Source organism: Somniosus microcephalus, chromosome 8, assembly GCF_052327205.1.
Source record: "Somniosus microcephalus isolate GS21.2 chromosome 8, FLI_Smic_1.0, whole genome shotgun sequence".
Taxonomy (NCBI): domain Eukaryota; kingdom Metazoa; phylum Chordata; class Chondrichthyes; order Squaliformes; family Somniosidae; genus Somniosus; species Somniosus microcephalus.
The window spans coordinates 144,228,589-144,241,304 of record NC_140994.1 but is presented as its reverse complement, the minus strand read 5'-3'; positions in this window follow the sequence as shown (position 1 = coordinate 144,241,304).

Here is a 12,716-nt window from a genome sequence, read left to right as displayed (position 1 = left end):
CCACCCCTTCACTCTTTCCCTCCCTGTCCCGCCCCTTCACTCTTTCCCTCCCTCACCCTCTCTCTCCCTCCGTCTCTCCCTGATTTACTCTCCCTCCCCCTCTCCTCACGCTCTCCCTCCCTCACCCTCCCTCCCCGTCTCTCCCTGCTTTACTCTCACCCTCCCTCCCCCCCTCTCCCTGCCCTCCCCCCTCTCGCTCCCCTCCCCCCACCCTCCCTCGCTCCCCCACCCTCTCGCTCCCCCCACCCTCTCCCCTCCCCCCACCCTCCCTCACTCCCCCACCCTCTCGCTCCCCCACCCTCTCTCCCCTCCCCCCACCCTCCCTCGCTCCCCCACCCTCTCTCCCCTCCCCCCACCCTCTCTCCGCTCCCCTCCCCCTCTCTCTCTTCTCCCCCACCCCCTCTCTCTTCTCCCCCACCCTCTCTCTCTCTCCCCCACGATTTCCCGAGGCTCTCTCCCCCCCGCCCCCCGCGATTTCCCGAGGCTCTCCCCCCCCCCGCGATTTCCCGAGGCTCTCCCCCCCCCGCGATTTCCCGAGGCTCTCCCCCCCGCGATTTCCCGAGTCTCTCCCCCCCGCGATTTCCCGAGGCTCTCCCCCCCCGCCCCCCGCGATTTCCCGAGGCTCTCCCCCCCCCCGCGATTTCCCGAGGCTCTCCCCCCCCCCGCGATTTCCGAGGCTCTCCCCCCCCGCGATTTCCCGAGGCTCTCCCCCCCCGCGATTTCCCGAGGCACTCCCCCCCCCCGCGATTTCCCGAGGCTCCCCCCCGCCCCCCGCGATTTCCCGAGGCTCTCCCCCCCCCCGCGATTTCCCGAGGCTCTCCCCCCCCCCGCGATTTCCCGAGGCTCTCCCCCCCCCGCGATTTCCCGAGTCTCTCCCCCCCGCGATTTCCCGAGGCTTTCCCCCCCGCGATTTCCCGAGGCTCCCCCCCCCCCGCGATTTCCCGAGGCTCTCCCCCCCCCCGCGATTTCCCGAGGCTCTCCCCCCCCCCGCGATTTCCCGAGGCTCTCCCCCCCCCCCGCGATTTCCCGAGGCTCTCCCCCCCCCCCGCGATTTCCCGAGGCTCTCCCCCCCCCCCGCGATTTCCCGAGGCTCTCCCCCCCCCCCGCGATTTCCCGAGGCTCTCCCCCCCCCCGCGATTTCCCGAGGCTCTCCCCCCCCCCGCGATTTCCCGAGGCTCTCCCCCCCCCCCGCGATTTCCCGAGGCTCTCCCCCCCCCCGCGATTTCCCGAGGCTCTCCCCCCCCCGCGATTTCCCGAGGCTCTCCCCCCCCCCGCGATTTCCCGAGGCTCTCCCCCCCCCCCCCGCGATTTCCCGAGGCTCTCCCCCCCCCGCGATTTCCCGAGGCTCTCCCCCCCCCCCCCGCGATTTCCCGAGGCTCTCCCCCCCCCGCGATTTCCCGAGGCTCTCCCCCCCCCCCGCGATTTCCCGAGGCTCTCCCCCCCCCCGCGATTTCCCGAGGCTCTCCCCCCCCCCCGCGATTTCCCGAGGCTTTCCCCCCCCCCGCGATTTCCCGAGGCTCTCCCCCCCCCCGCGATTTCCCGAGGCTCTCCCCCCCCCCCGCGATTTCCCGAGGCTCTCCCCCCCCCCCCGCGATTTCCCGAGGCTCTCCCCCCCCCCGCGATTTCCCGAGGCTCTCCCCCCCCCCCCGCGATTTCCCGAGGCTCTCCCCCCCCCCGCGATTTCCCGAGGCTCTCCCCCCCCCCGCGATTTCCCGAGGCTCTCCCCCCCCGCGATTTCCCGAGGCTCTCCTCCCCCCCGCGATTTCCCGAGGCTCTCCCCCCCCCGCGATTTCCCGAGGCTCTCCCCCCCCCCGCGATTTCCCGAGGCTCTCCCCCCCCCCGCGATTTCCCGAGGCTCCCCCCCCCGCGATTTCCCGAGGCTCTCCCCCCCCCGCGATTTCCCGAGGCTCTCCCCCCCCCCGCGATTTCCCGAGGCTCTCCCCCCCCCCGCGATTTCCCGAGGCTCTCCCCCCCCCGCGATTTCCCGAGGCTCTCCCCCCCCCGCGATTTCCCGAGGCTCCCCCCCCCCGCGATTTCCCGAGGCTCTCTCACCCGCGATTTCCCGAGGCTCCCCCCCCCGCGATCTCACGAGGCTGTGTGCTGGCGTCACGGGGGCCGTGCGCATGCGTGCCGGCGTCGAGGCGGCTGCGCAACGGCCGTGCGCATGCGTGGTTGCCGTTTAAAAAAAAGCCAGAGCGGGCTCTCGCGGGCGGGCGGCGCCTGCGCGGTCAGTGCCAGCGGCGCGAGGCGGCCCGCGGGGAGTAGGCAGGGAAACCCCGCGGGCTGGCGGCCGTTAGAGCGGCTCACTTCGGGCCCCGACACCGTCAAACCTGAGAGGGGGAAGTAGAGAGGGAAGAGGAGAAGGAGAGAGAGGGAAGAGGAGAAGGAGAGAGAGGGAAGAGGAGAAGGAGAGAGATAGCGAAATTTTTGGAGCTTCAGGCCTGCCTGCAGCGGGCCTGGAGACCAGCACCGAGTCCCCCCTGCGCGAGGGTGAGGAGGAGGGAGGGGGGGTTGCTAAACACAATATAAAACTGAAATAAATTGGTAATTAATTCCCTAACACATAATTCAAATATTTACCTTAGTTCCCTAACACACAGAAAGTGTGGGGGAAAAAATTGTGGAAAATCAAGATGGCGGCCACTCACCTCGATTCAGAAGGATAAGGCCCGCCCACACACGCACCGATTGGTCGACCGGTCAGGTCACCGAAGCGTAGGATTGGTCAATCGTCGAGTCACTCGACACTCAACTGTAGGAAGACCTCGACGTCACACGGTCGCTAATGAGATGCTAATGAGCGGAACGCTGAACGTTTTTGGGATACCGCGGGCGGGATTTTTGTCCGGCCGAAACGTAAATAGGCCGATGACCGGTCCGGAATCGCAAGCTTTCTTTTGAGGCGACGCGTGCGTCGGTACGCTCTGTAACTTCCAAACGCATCGAGACCAGGCGGACAGACAGAAAGACAGACAGACAGACAGACAGACAGAAGTACCGATTTATATATATAGATAGATAGATAAAGCTCCTGCCTTTTTCAAGTAGGCGTTTCTTCTGCCTGTTCCATCCCCTAGATATCTAAAAATATGCATCATGCAAAAACTGAGCAGAGATAAAGCATTACAAGTTTCTGCCCCTTTTTCTCTTCCTACATGCGAAAGGTGAATGGTTTCCTCTTATTAAGCAAGGGTGGTCAAAGCGTTACAATGAGACTCAAAATAATAGCCTGAAAATGCTAATTGCAGGAATATTCATTCAAAACAATATCAATGCGCCGACTGAAATTAAAGTAGAATCACACAGCTTATAAATTTCACCACTTATGTGGCTTTTCACCCTAAAATAGCTTGGAATAACATTGCAACTTAACCTAATTTGAGCCCGAAGCAAAGATAGGAATTAAACGATGTTGGTGCAATAGTATCAACAACAAAAGATGCTGGTAATACAGCACTAGTAATAGAGCTAATGAAACCCTGTAGCTGAACTACTAAATACTGGACCAGAATTTACTGGAGCAGGGCATCTTGCAGTGTGCCTGGTTAGTTAGTCTTTTTCCTGCACCGTTCGGCTCAAGAAAAATTCTCCCTGCAAGTTGCTGGAAGTGCGAGCTGATAATGATGGGACCAACAGTATAACTCATTAAACAATGAGATTTAATGATTGAGAAATAAACAGAGGAAGGACTGAGAAGGAGGGTGAATTAGAGGGCAATTCAATGTCAAATCAGGTGCAGAAAGAGAAATAAAGAGGGAACTAAAGAATGGATTAAGAGAGAGGAAAAAAGAGACAGAAAGGAAAAGTAAGAAAAAATTAAAACATTTAAAATTTGACAGTTTTAAAATCTCCAACAACAATTCACTACTTGAAGAAATGAGACTCCACATGTTTAATTGTTCACCTTCTGGCCAGAGAGGTTTATTGGCAGTCATTAACAATTATCACGTCATTAAAAGGGTACTTGCGCTATTAATTACTAGACCTAACTTTCTGTGGCAAGTTTAATGGGCAATTAATGTGCAAATGCAGCAACTTCTTTAAACTCATGGGAAGGCTGCACAAAGCTAACAGCGAAGCAAATCGTCCAGCACCTTGTGGCAATTACCAATTCACGGAGTATCTTTTCCTCGCCACAAGTTGCTGGCCGATTTGCACGTTAATAGTGGCTTGCATCGTTCACATGTTAATTTTTTCAGCAAATTCTGGTCATTATTTCAAAATTTATGGTTTGAAAACTGTTCCGCATGCTAGAATTTGCAATGTCCACTCTGAAATGTATAAGTTCTCCATTCCATAATTTTCTCTCCATTAGGTTCCCCCTCCCAACATATACACACCACTTACCCTCTTCTGAATGCCACCTTTCCAGTTAAAATCTGGGACACAGTGTAGTAAAGTTCTGTACCAGACATTACACTGCACTATTTGGCCTCTTTAAATCAGAAGTGGTCACACTATAAACACAAATGCTTTGATACTGAATTCTCTCTCAATTGGTGGGGCTGACAAGTACTTAGAGATACCAAAATAAACATTAAATGCAGCGATACAGTATCCTTTATATTCATATAGCTTTAACCAAATACACCATATTCCAATCCCCATTAGGACATCAGGTATGAACAAAGTCATCATCAATCTGCTCCTTTTTTCCATCTTCCTCACTTATTAACTGCAGAATATATCCTCTGATCGGCAAATGCAGCATATTAGTTGCCGATAAAGTGATTGCCATGTCGGGCGAAAGTTTGCTGGAAGTGGGGCATCTCGTGGCATGTGCCCAGCTAGTTAAACTTATTCTTGCACCCTTCAGCTCGAAAATAATTTGTGGCATAACTTGCTGGAGGTGCAAGCGGATAACGGCGTGGTGAGGGCAATGGGGCATCTGGGACCTTAGTAAACCAACAGTGTATCTTCTTAACCATTGAGAGTTAAGGATGGAGAAAGAAAAAGAAAGACAGAGAAGAAGGGTGAATTAGATGGGTGAATTAGAGTCACATCAGGTACAGAAAGAGAAATAAACAGAGTGAAAGAAAGATTGCAATAAGTGAGAGAAGAAAAAAAACAGAAAAGTAAGAAAAAAAATTAAATTTAAAATTTGAAATGTTTAAAATCTCAAGAAAAAATTACTACATACAGGAATGAGACTCAACAGTTTAAATTGTTCCCTTTCTGGGCTGGAAAGATTGATTGGCATTGCATTAACAATTATCACGCAGTTAAAAGGGTACTTACCCTGTTAATTATGAGCCCTAACTTTCTGCGGTGTGTTTAATGGGCAAGTAATGTGCAAATCCAGCAAGTTCTTAAAAATAACAGGGAGGCTGAGGACTAAGGACGAGATACCGTTTGTGTGACTAGCAAGTTCTGGATATTCGCAACTGATGGCGTAGCTCTTCTTCCCCTGAATTTGCTGGCCGATTTGTGCATTAATAACGGCGTGCTTCGTGAACTCACTGTTATTTTTCCAGGAAGATGTGGCCCGTTATAATGGCACCATCAGGAATTATTGAAGTTCAACAATCATAAGTGAGTCCAGAATACATAAGAAAACATGGGAGATAAAATCATGAGACTTATAAAATCAATTTGTACCATCGTGGATGCCCATTAGTTTATTTACTCTTTTATGGAGAATATCTATATATAATGCAAAAAAGAGATTCCTGAACATTTTCTAAACGTGGTCAAAAGACCATTAACCTAAAAATTACAGGATATGAAACTTATAACTTGCTCAATCCTGACCTGCCAGTCACATTCTGTAAATAACATTGCAATGCCCCAAAATAACTGGAAACATAGTGTTACGTAGACCAAGACTATTATTTACCTTACAACCGTCAATTGCTTGCACCCCCCGAGGTCAAACAGCTGTATCCAGCATACTATATAAAAATAAAATGATGAGATATATTAAATAAACTAATGAAATTCAAAGAGGATAAGACCCCTGGTCCAGATGGATTACATCCACACATTTTAAAAGAATCTGGTGAAGAGATAGCAGAGGCATTATTACACATATTTAGTAAGTCGTTAGAAAAAAGGTGTAGTGCAGATAGCTAACATAATACCTATATTTAAGAAGGGAGATAGAACATGTCGGGGTACTATAGGCCAGTCAGCTTAACATCGGTGGTAGGAAAAATAATGGAATCCCTACTGAAGGAGAAAACGGAAGAACATCTAGAAACCAAAAATATAATAAATAGTCAGCATGGATTTCAAAAGGGAAAGTCATGCTTGACCAACCTAAATTAATTTTTTGAAGAGGTAACAGAGAGAGTAGATAAGGGTAATGTAGTTGATGTAATTTATCGAGATTTTCAAAATGCCTTCGATAGGGTACCACATAATAGACTAATGAATAAAGTCAGGGAATGCGGAGTCAGGGGACAAGTAGCAGAATGGATAGCTGGCTGGCTTCAAGACAGAAAGAAGAGAGTAGGGGTAAAGGGTAGCTAGTCAGAGTGGCAGAAGGTGGGAAGTGGTGTTCCACAAGGATCAGTGCTGGAACCACTGTTGTTCACAATTTATATTAACGATTTATACTTTGGAATCAAAAACACAATTTCTAAATTTGCAGCTGACACCAAATTGGGGGGGATAGTCAATACTGAGGAGGACTGCAACAATTACAAGAAGACTTTAATAAACTTGCAGGGTGGGCATATAATTGGCAAATGAAATTCAACACAGGTAAAATAGGTATTATATTTTGGAAAGAAAAGTAGGGAGGTCACATATTACTTGGAAAATAAGAATCTAAATGGGGTAGAGGAGCAAAGGGATCTCGGAGTAAAATACACAAATCACTAAAAAGTATCCACACAGGTTGACAAGGCTATAAAAAAGCAAACCAAGCACTAGGGTTTATTTCTAGAGGGAGTAATTGAAAAGTAGTGAAGTTATGTTAAACTAGTATTGACCCTTGGTTAGACCACACTTGGAGTACTGCATACAATTCTGGTCGCCATATTATAAAAAGGATACAGAGGCACTGGAGAGGGTGCAGAGAAGATTTACAAGGATGATACCAGAAATATGACGGTATACCTATCAGGAAAGGATGAACAGGCTGGGTCTCTTTTCTCTTGAAAAGAAAAGGCTGAGGGGTGACCAAATAGAGGTCTTTAAAATCACGAAAGGTTTCGATAGAGTAGATACAGAGTGTTTCCACTTGTAGGAAGAGGAAAAAGGAAAAGGAGGTGGGGTAGCATTGCTGGTTAAAGAGATGAACACAATAGTAAGGAAGGATATTAGCTCTGATGATGTGGAATCTGTATGGGTAGGGCTGAGAAATACCAAGGGGCAGAAAATGTTAGTGGGAGTTGTATACAGACCCCCCAAACAGTAATGCTGAGGTTGGGGATGGCATTAAATGGGAAATTAGAGAAGCGTGCAATAAGGGCACAGCAGTTATCATGGGTGACTTTAATCTACATATAGATTGGGCTAACCAAATTAGTAACAATACTGTGGAGGAGGAATTCCTGGAGTGTATACGGGATGGTTTTCTGGACCAATATGGCAAGGAACCAACTAGAGATCAGGCCATCTTAGACTGGGTATTATGTAATGAGAAAGGATTAATTAGCAATCTTGTTGTGCAAGGCCCCTTGGGCCAGAGCAATCATAATATGATAGAATTCTTCATTAAGATGGAGAGTGAAGTATTTGACTCAGAGACTAGGGTCCTGAATTTAAATAAAGGAAACTACGATGGTATGAGGTGCGAGTTGGCTAGGATGAATAGGGGAACGTTACTTAAAGGGTTGACGGTGGATAGGCAATGGCAAACATTTAAAGATCGCATGGATGAACTACAGAATTTGTTCATCCCTGTTTGGCATAAAAATAAAACAAAAAAGGTGACTCAACCGTGGCTAACAAGGGAAATTAGGGATAGCATAAGATCCAAGGAGAGGACATATAAATTGGCCAGAAAAAGCAGCAAACCTGATGATTGGGAGCAGTTTAGGATTCAGCAAAGGAGGACAAAGGGATTAATTAAGAGGGGGAAAATAGAGTATGAGAGTAAGCTTGCAGGGAACATAAAAACTGACTGTAAAAGCTTCTATAGTATGTGAAGAGAAAAAGATTGGCAAAGTCAAGCATAGCTCCCTTGCAGTCAGAATCAGGGGAATTTATAACGGGGAACAAAGAAATGGCAGACCAATTAAATACATACTTTGGTTCTGTCTTCACAAAGGAGGACACAAATAACCTCCCAGAGATGTCGGGGAACATAGGGTCTAATGAGAGGGAGAACCAGTGGATGTGGTGTATTTGGACTTTCAGAAGGCTTTCGATAAGGTCCCGCATAAGAGATTAGCATGTAAAGTTAAAGCACAGGGGGGAAAAATTCGGTATTGCCCCATATGGGGCGCCATTATTGGTGGTGCGCAAAGTTTAGCGCCTGGTGCTAATTATCACCTCCGACTGCAAACTTGGCTTTTATCGCCCCTGGAGGTGATTGGAGCGCTAAATCAGGCGCTACACACCTTTCTTAAGGCGCTAAGGCCGACGAGCAAGGCGCTACCTCAGAGGGCGGGTGCAGCGCAGGTGCTGTCAGTTAGCGATTGAACACACACACTGGCGCCGGTCAGTTCTTAAAGGGGAGGGTCGATCTTGCTCTGCAGCCACACCCTGCTCTTTGGAGCCTTGAATCTCGGCCTGGGTAGACCTGTGGCTAAATCTAGCAGCCAAACACTATGGAGAGGGCCAGGGAGCGAGCACAGCACTTCTGCGAGCGGGCCTTGGAGGCTCTGGTTGGCGTGGTGGAGTGCAGAAGTTCCATTCTGTACCCAGAGAGTGGCAGGAGGCCTTTGCCACACGAGTACAGAGGAGTGTGGAGGGAGGTGGCTCAGAGAGCCTCTTCAAGCAGCATGGTGCCTAGGACCCATCTCCAATGTAGGAAAAAGTTCAACGACCTCACTCGGGTCATCAGGGTGAGTGCCTTTTTTCAAAACCTCTCCATCCCTCTATCTCAACCTCACTTTATGGCCAGAGGGTCTTAAAAGCCCCAATGCCCAACACTCATCCAACACCTATGGCCCTTTCATCAAACACACATGCACATTCCACACTTTGCATACAGTAAGGGCTATTCAACTATGGGAGGCATTTCAGGCAAGACCATGGCTGCATACAGTAAGGGCTATTCAACCATGGGAGGCATTTCAGGCAAGACCATGGCTGCATATTTACTCAGACGCCGTCCTTTTTCTTGCAGGCCAAGCTGTCTCATAATAGGAGACAGCAGCAATGGACCGGTGGAGGGCGGCCTCAGCTGCAACCCCTCAGCGATCTTGAGGTGCGCGTCCACAGGATTGTGGCAAGCCGGGTGATTGGTCCCGTCGCCACTGCAGATGCCAACCCCGTTCTGGACAGCAATGGTAAGGTCATCACCTTTTTGTCCTCTCTCCTTCCACTTGTTCCTCACAACAGCAGCCTTTGACACTTTCAATCCAAATCACTAAATCGCTGCACTCATGCCTCCCTTGCTGCCACCCTGTCCTCACGCTAAAGCCACTCTTGTACCTCCCTGCTTTCAGATGGTGATTCAACAGGTGAGGAGACGGGCCCTCAAGCTGCCAGTGGGAGTGAAGCTGAAGACGAGGAGCAAGAAGAAGCCGGAGCATCAGCGCCACCCTCTACCGAGGCAGCCCATGCCCACACTGGCAACACGCCTTCCCTGGAGGGGAGCAGGGGGGAATGGTCTGATGAGGGTGAAGCTCCAGGACCCAGCAGGCTGCAGCAACGCGATGGGGGTAGGGAAGATCGAGGGCCTTCTCCCCGGAGGGAGAGTATGGCTTCGAGTCCTGCTGCACTGGATGCAGAGGAGCGGGTCGTTGCTGAAATGAGCACCCAGGCAGAGCACAGGCACACTGAGCTCATGGCTGCAGTGGCAAGGGTGCCCGAATCCACTGAATCACTGGCAAGGAGCGTGGAGCACTTCGCTGTAGCACAGGCGGCTGCCACGCAAATGCTTAGTGCTGCAATGCAGTCAGTGGCTGGTCTCATGCAGACGCAGATTGAGGCCATGCCAGCACTGACTGCTGCCACCCTCGCTGGATCGGGCACATTTCCCGGGGCGCTCACCGCGCCGCAGCAGGCCAGCAATCTGTGCTCCATCAGATTGCTCCGGATGCTGAAGTGCTGCCCCGTGGGAGTGTCAGTGTGTCAGTCAAGCAGGGAGTTGCTGTCCTCTCTCAAGATGACAGCATTCCTGCTGCCACCACTGGCACTTCTCCACTGCAGTTGCCACCACCTGTAGGACAGACTGCTGCTGCCCATGCAGAGTTGGTGCAGTCAGCAGCCGGGCCCTCCAGGCCCAGAGCTGGTCCAGGCTGTCCTTCAAGGGCATCTTCAGTCTCAGTTTGTGACAATCAGCAGCCTTCCCCCAGCCTTGCTGCAGCCACTGGGGTCCCATTACGGAGGAGCTGCAGGGTGGGAAGGGGAGAATTTTGCAAGGGAAGGAGATCACCCTCGAAGGGCAAAAAGTAGTAGGTGTGACAAAATGTTTTTCATTGTTGTATTGAAGGCCGAGGTTTGTGGTCAAATTTTTGTAACTGTTTTGGACATTGTCTCCAGGTTGAGAGAGCCAGTTATGTGAATGACTGCTTTTTTTTGTGTTTCTTTCTATTAGTTTGTCATGCGGAAATGAGACACAGAGTTTGTCAAATAAAGAAGTGTCTGTATTCAAAATGTACATGTTTGATCTTTGCAATCATTGTTGCCTTGACCGGCTTAGGGGTTGCGGGATGGTTTCATTCAGGTTGTTTGAATGGCAGAAGCCATTTCCTCAGAGGGGGCCTAGAAGCGACTTGCTATGAGCCTTTGACGGACGGCCCTTCCACTTTGTACATTGTGTGCCTCCCTCCCGCCTTGGTGCTGCTGATGATCATCCTCCTCATCTTCCTCCTCCTCCTCTGCTGGTGCTCCAATGCCTGGTGGCATTGGCTGGGTCCTGAGGATTGCAAGGTTATGCAGCATGCAGCACACAACAACGAAGTGGGAGACTCGCTCAGGCGAGTACTGAAGGGCTCCTCCAGAATGGTCCAGACAGCGGAACCGTTGCTTGAGCACGCTGATTGTGTGCTCAACGATGTTCCTGGTAGCTTGATGGCTCTCGTTGTATCGTAGCTCAGCAGGGGTGGGAGCGTACGGAGCGGTGTCATCAGCCAGGTGCACAGAGGATATCCCTTGTCCCAGAGAAGCCAACCTCCTGGGTGATGCGGTGCCTGGAAAAGGTCTGCCACAGAAGTCTGGCGCAGGATGAAGGCATCGTGGCTGCTGCCAGGAAAGTGGGCATTGACAGCAAGTATCAGCTGTCTGTGGTCACAGACCAACTGGACGTTTAAGGAATGGAAGCCCTTTCGGTTGCGGAAATCCTCGGCATTCTCTTGCGGCGCACGCAAAGCCACATGCGTGCAGTCAATGGTACCCTGCACCATGGGGAAACCCACTATCATCGCAAAGCCCATTGCGCATTCTTGCTGCTTGTCCGGGGTCATGGGGAAAGAGATGTACTCTTGTCTGCTTTTAAAGAAGGCATTTGTTACCTGACGGATGCAGCAATGCACCGCGAACTGGGAGATATTGGCGATGTCCCCAGTAGCTGATTGAAATGAGCCGGTGGCATAAAAGTTGAGAGCCACTGTTATCTTCACTGCCACCGACAGAGACGTCCTGCTCCTCAGTTGAGGCTGCAGATCTGGCTGAAGCAGGTGGCAGAGCTCAGTGACCACCTCCTTGCTGAAGCGCAGCCTTCGCAAACACTGCTCCTCAGACATATTAATGTAGGAGAACTGTTGGAGAAAAACCCTGGGAGGGTAAGGTCTCCTGTACAGAGGCCTGTTGGCCCTCCTCCGTCTGGCCATGATTGCCACTCTCTCTCTGCGTCTCTGTGCCCTCCGAATGTGATGGAGAAGGACGACGTTCCCATCCATTGCAGCCCCCATAGTATCTAGGCAATCAAAGTTATGAAGGTCAAAAAGCAAAGTACCTGCAAAGTTATGGTCAGAACCCAAAACTACCTCAGACAGCGTTGACTCAATGCAGAAGTCTCTCTTTCTCTCTCTCAAAATCTCTCTCTCTCTCTCAGAAAGAGTGGTGCAAAAATGGCTACCACACAAAAGCCAGGAAGAGGCCCGCTTTAAATAGAGCCCCCCCAGCCCCACAGCGACTGGGAAGCATTCCAGTCAACCTGTCGTTGGTTGCGCCAGGCGGAAAGGAGGGGGGCGCCACTCAATTTCCGGTCCGGGGCGTCACAAGGGCATTGCACTCTCGAATGACGTCAAGATCTGCGTGCGCAGGAGATCGGGCGGTATTGTTTAGCGCCGCCGCAAAATGTCCGGTCAATTTCGCGAGAGGCGCAGATATCGCCGCACCCGGGCGCTAGTTGCTTTGCGCCCCACTTAGCGCCCTCTTAAGGCGCTAATGGGAGGTGCTACCAACTGAATTTTTCCCCCATGGGATTGGGGGTAAGGTACTGACTTGGATAGAGAACTGGTTGGCGGACAGGAAGCAAAGAGTTGGAATAAACGGGTCTTTTTCTGAGTGGCAGGCAGTGACTAGTAGGATACCGCAGGGATCGGTGCTAGGGCCCTAGCTATTCACAATATATATTAATGATCTAGACGAGGGAACTAGATGTAATATCTCCAAGTTTGCAGACGACACAAAGCTGGATGGGCGTGTGTGCT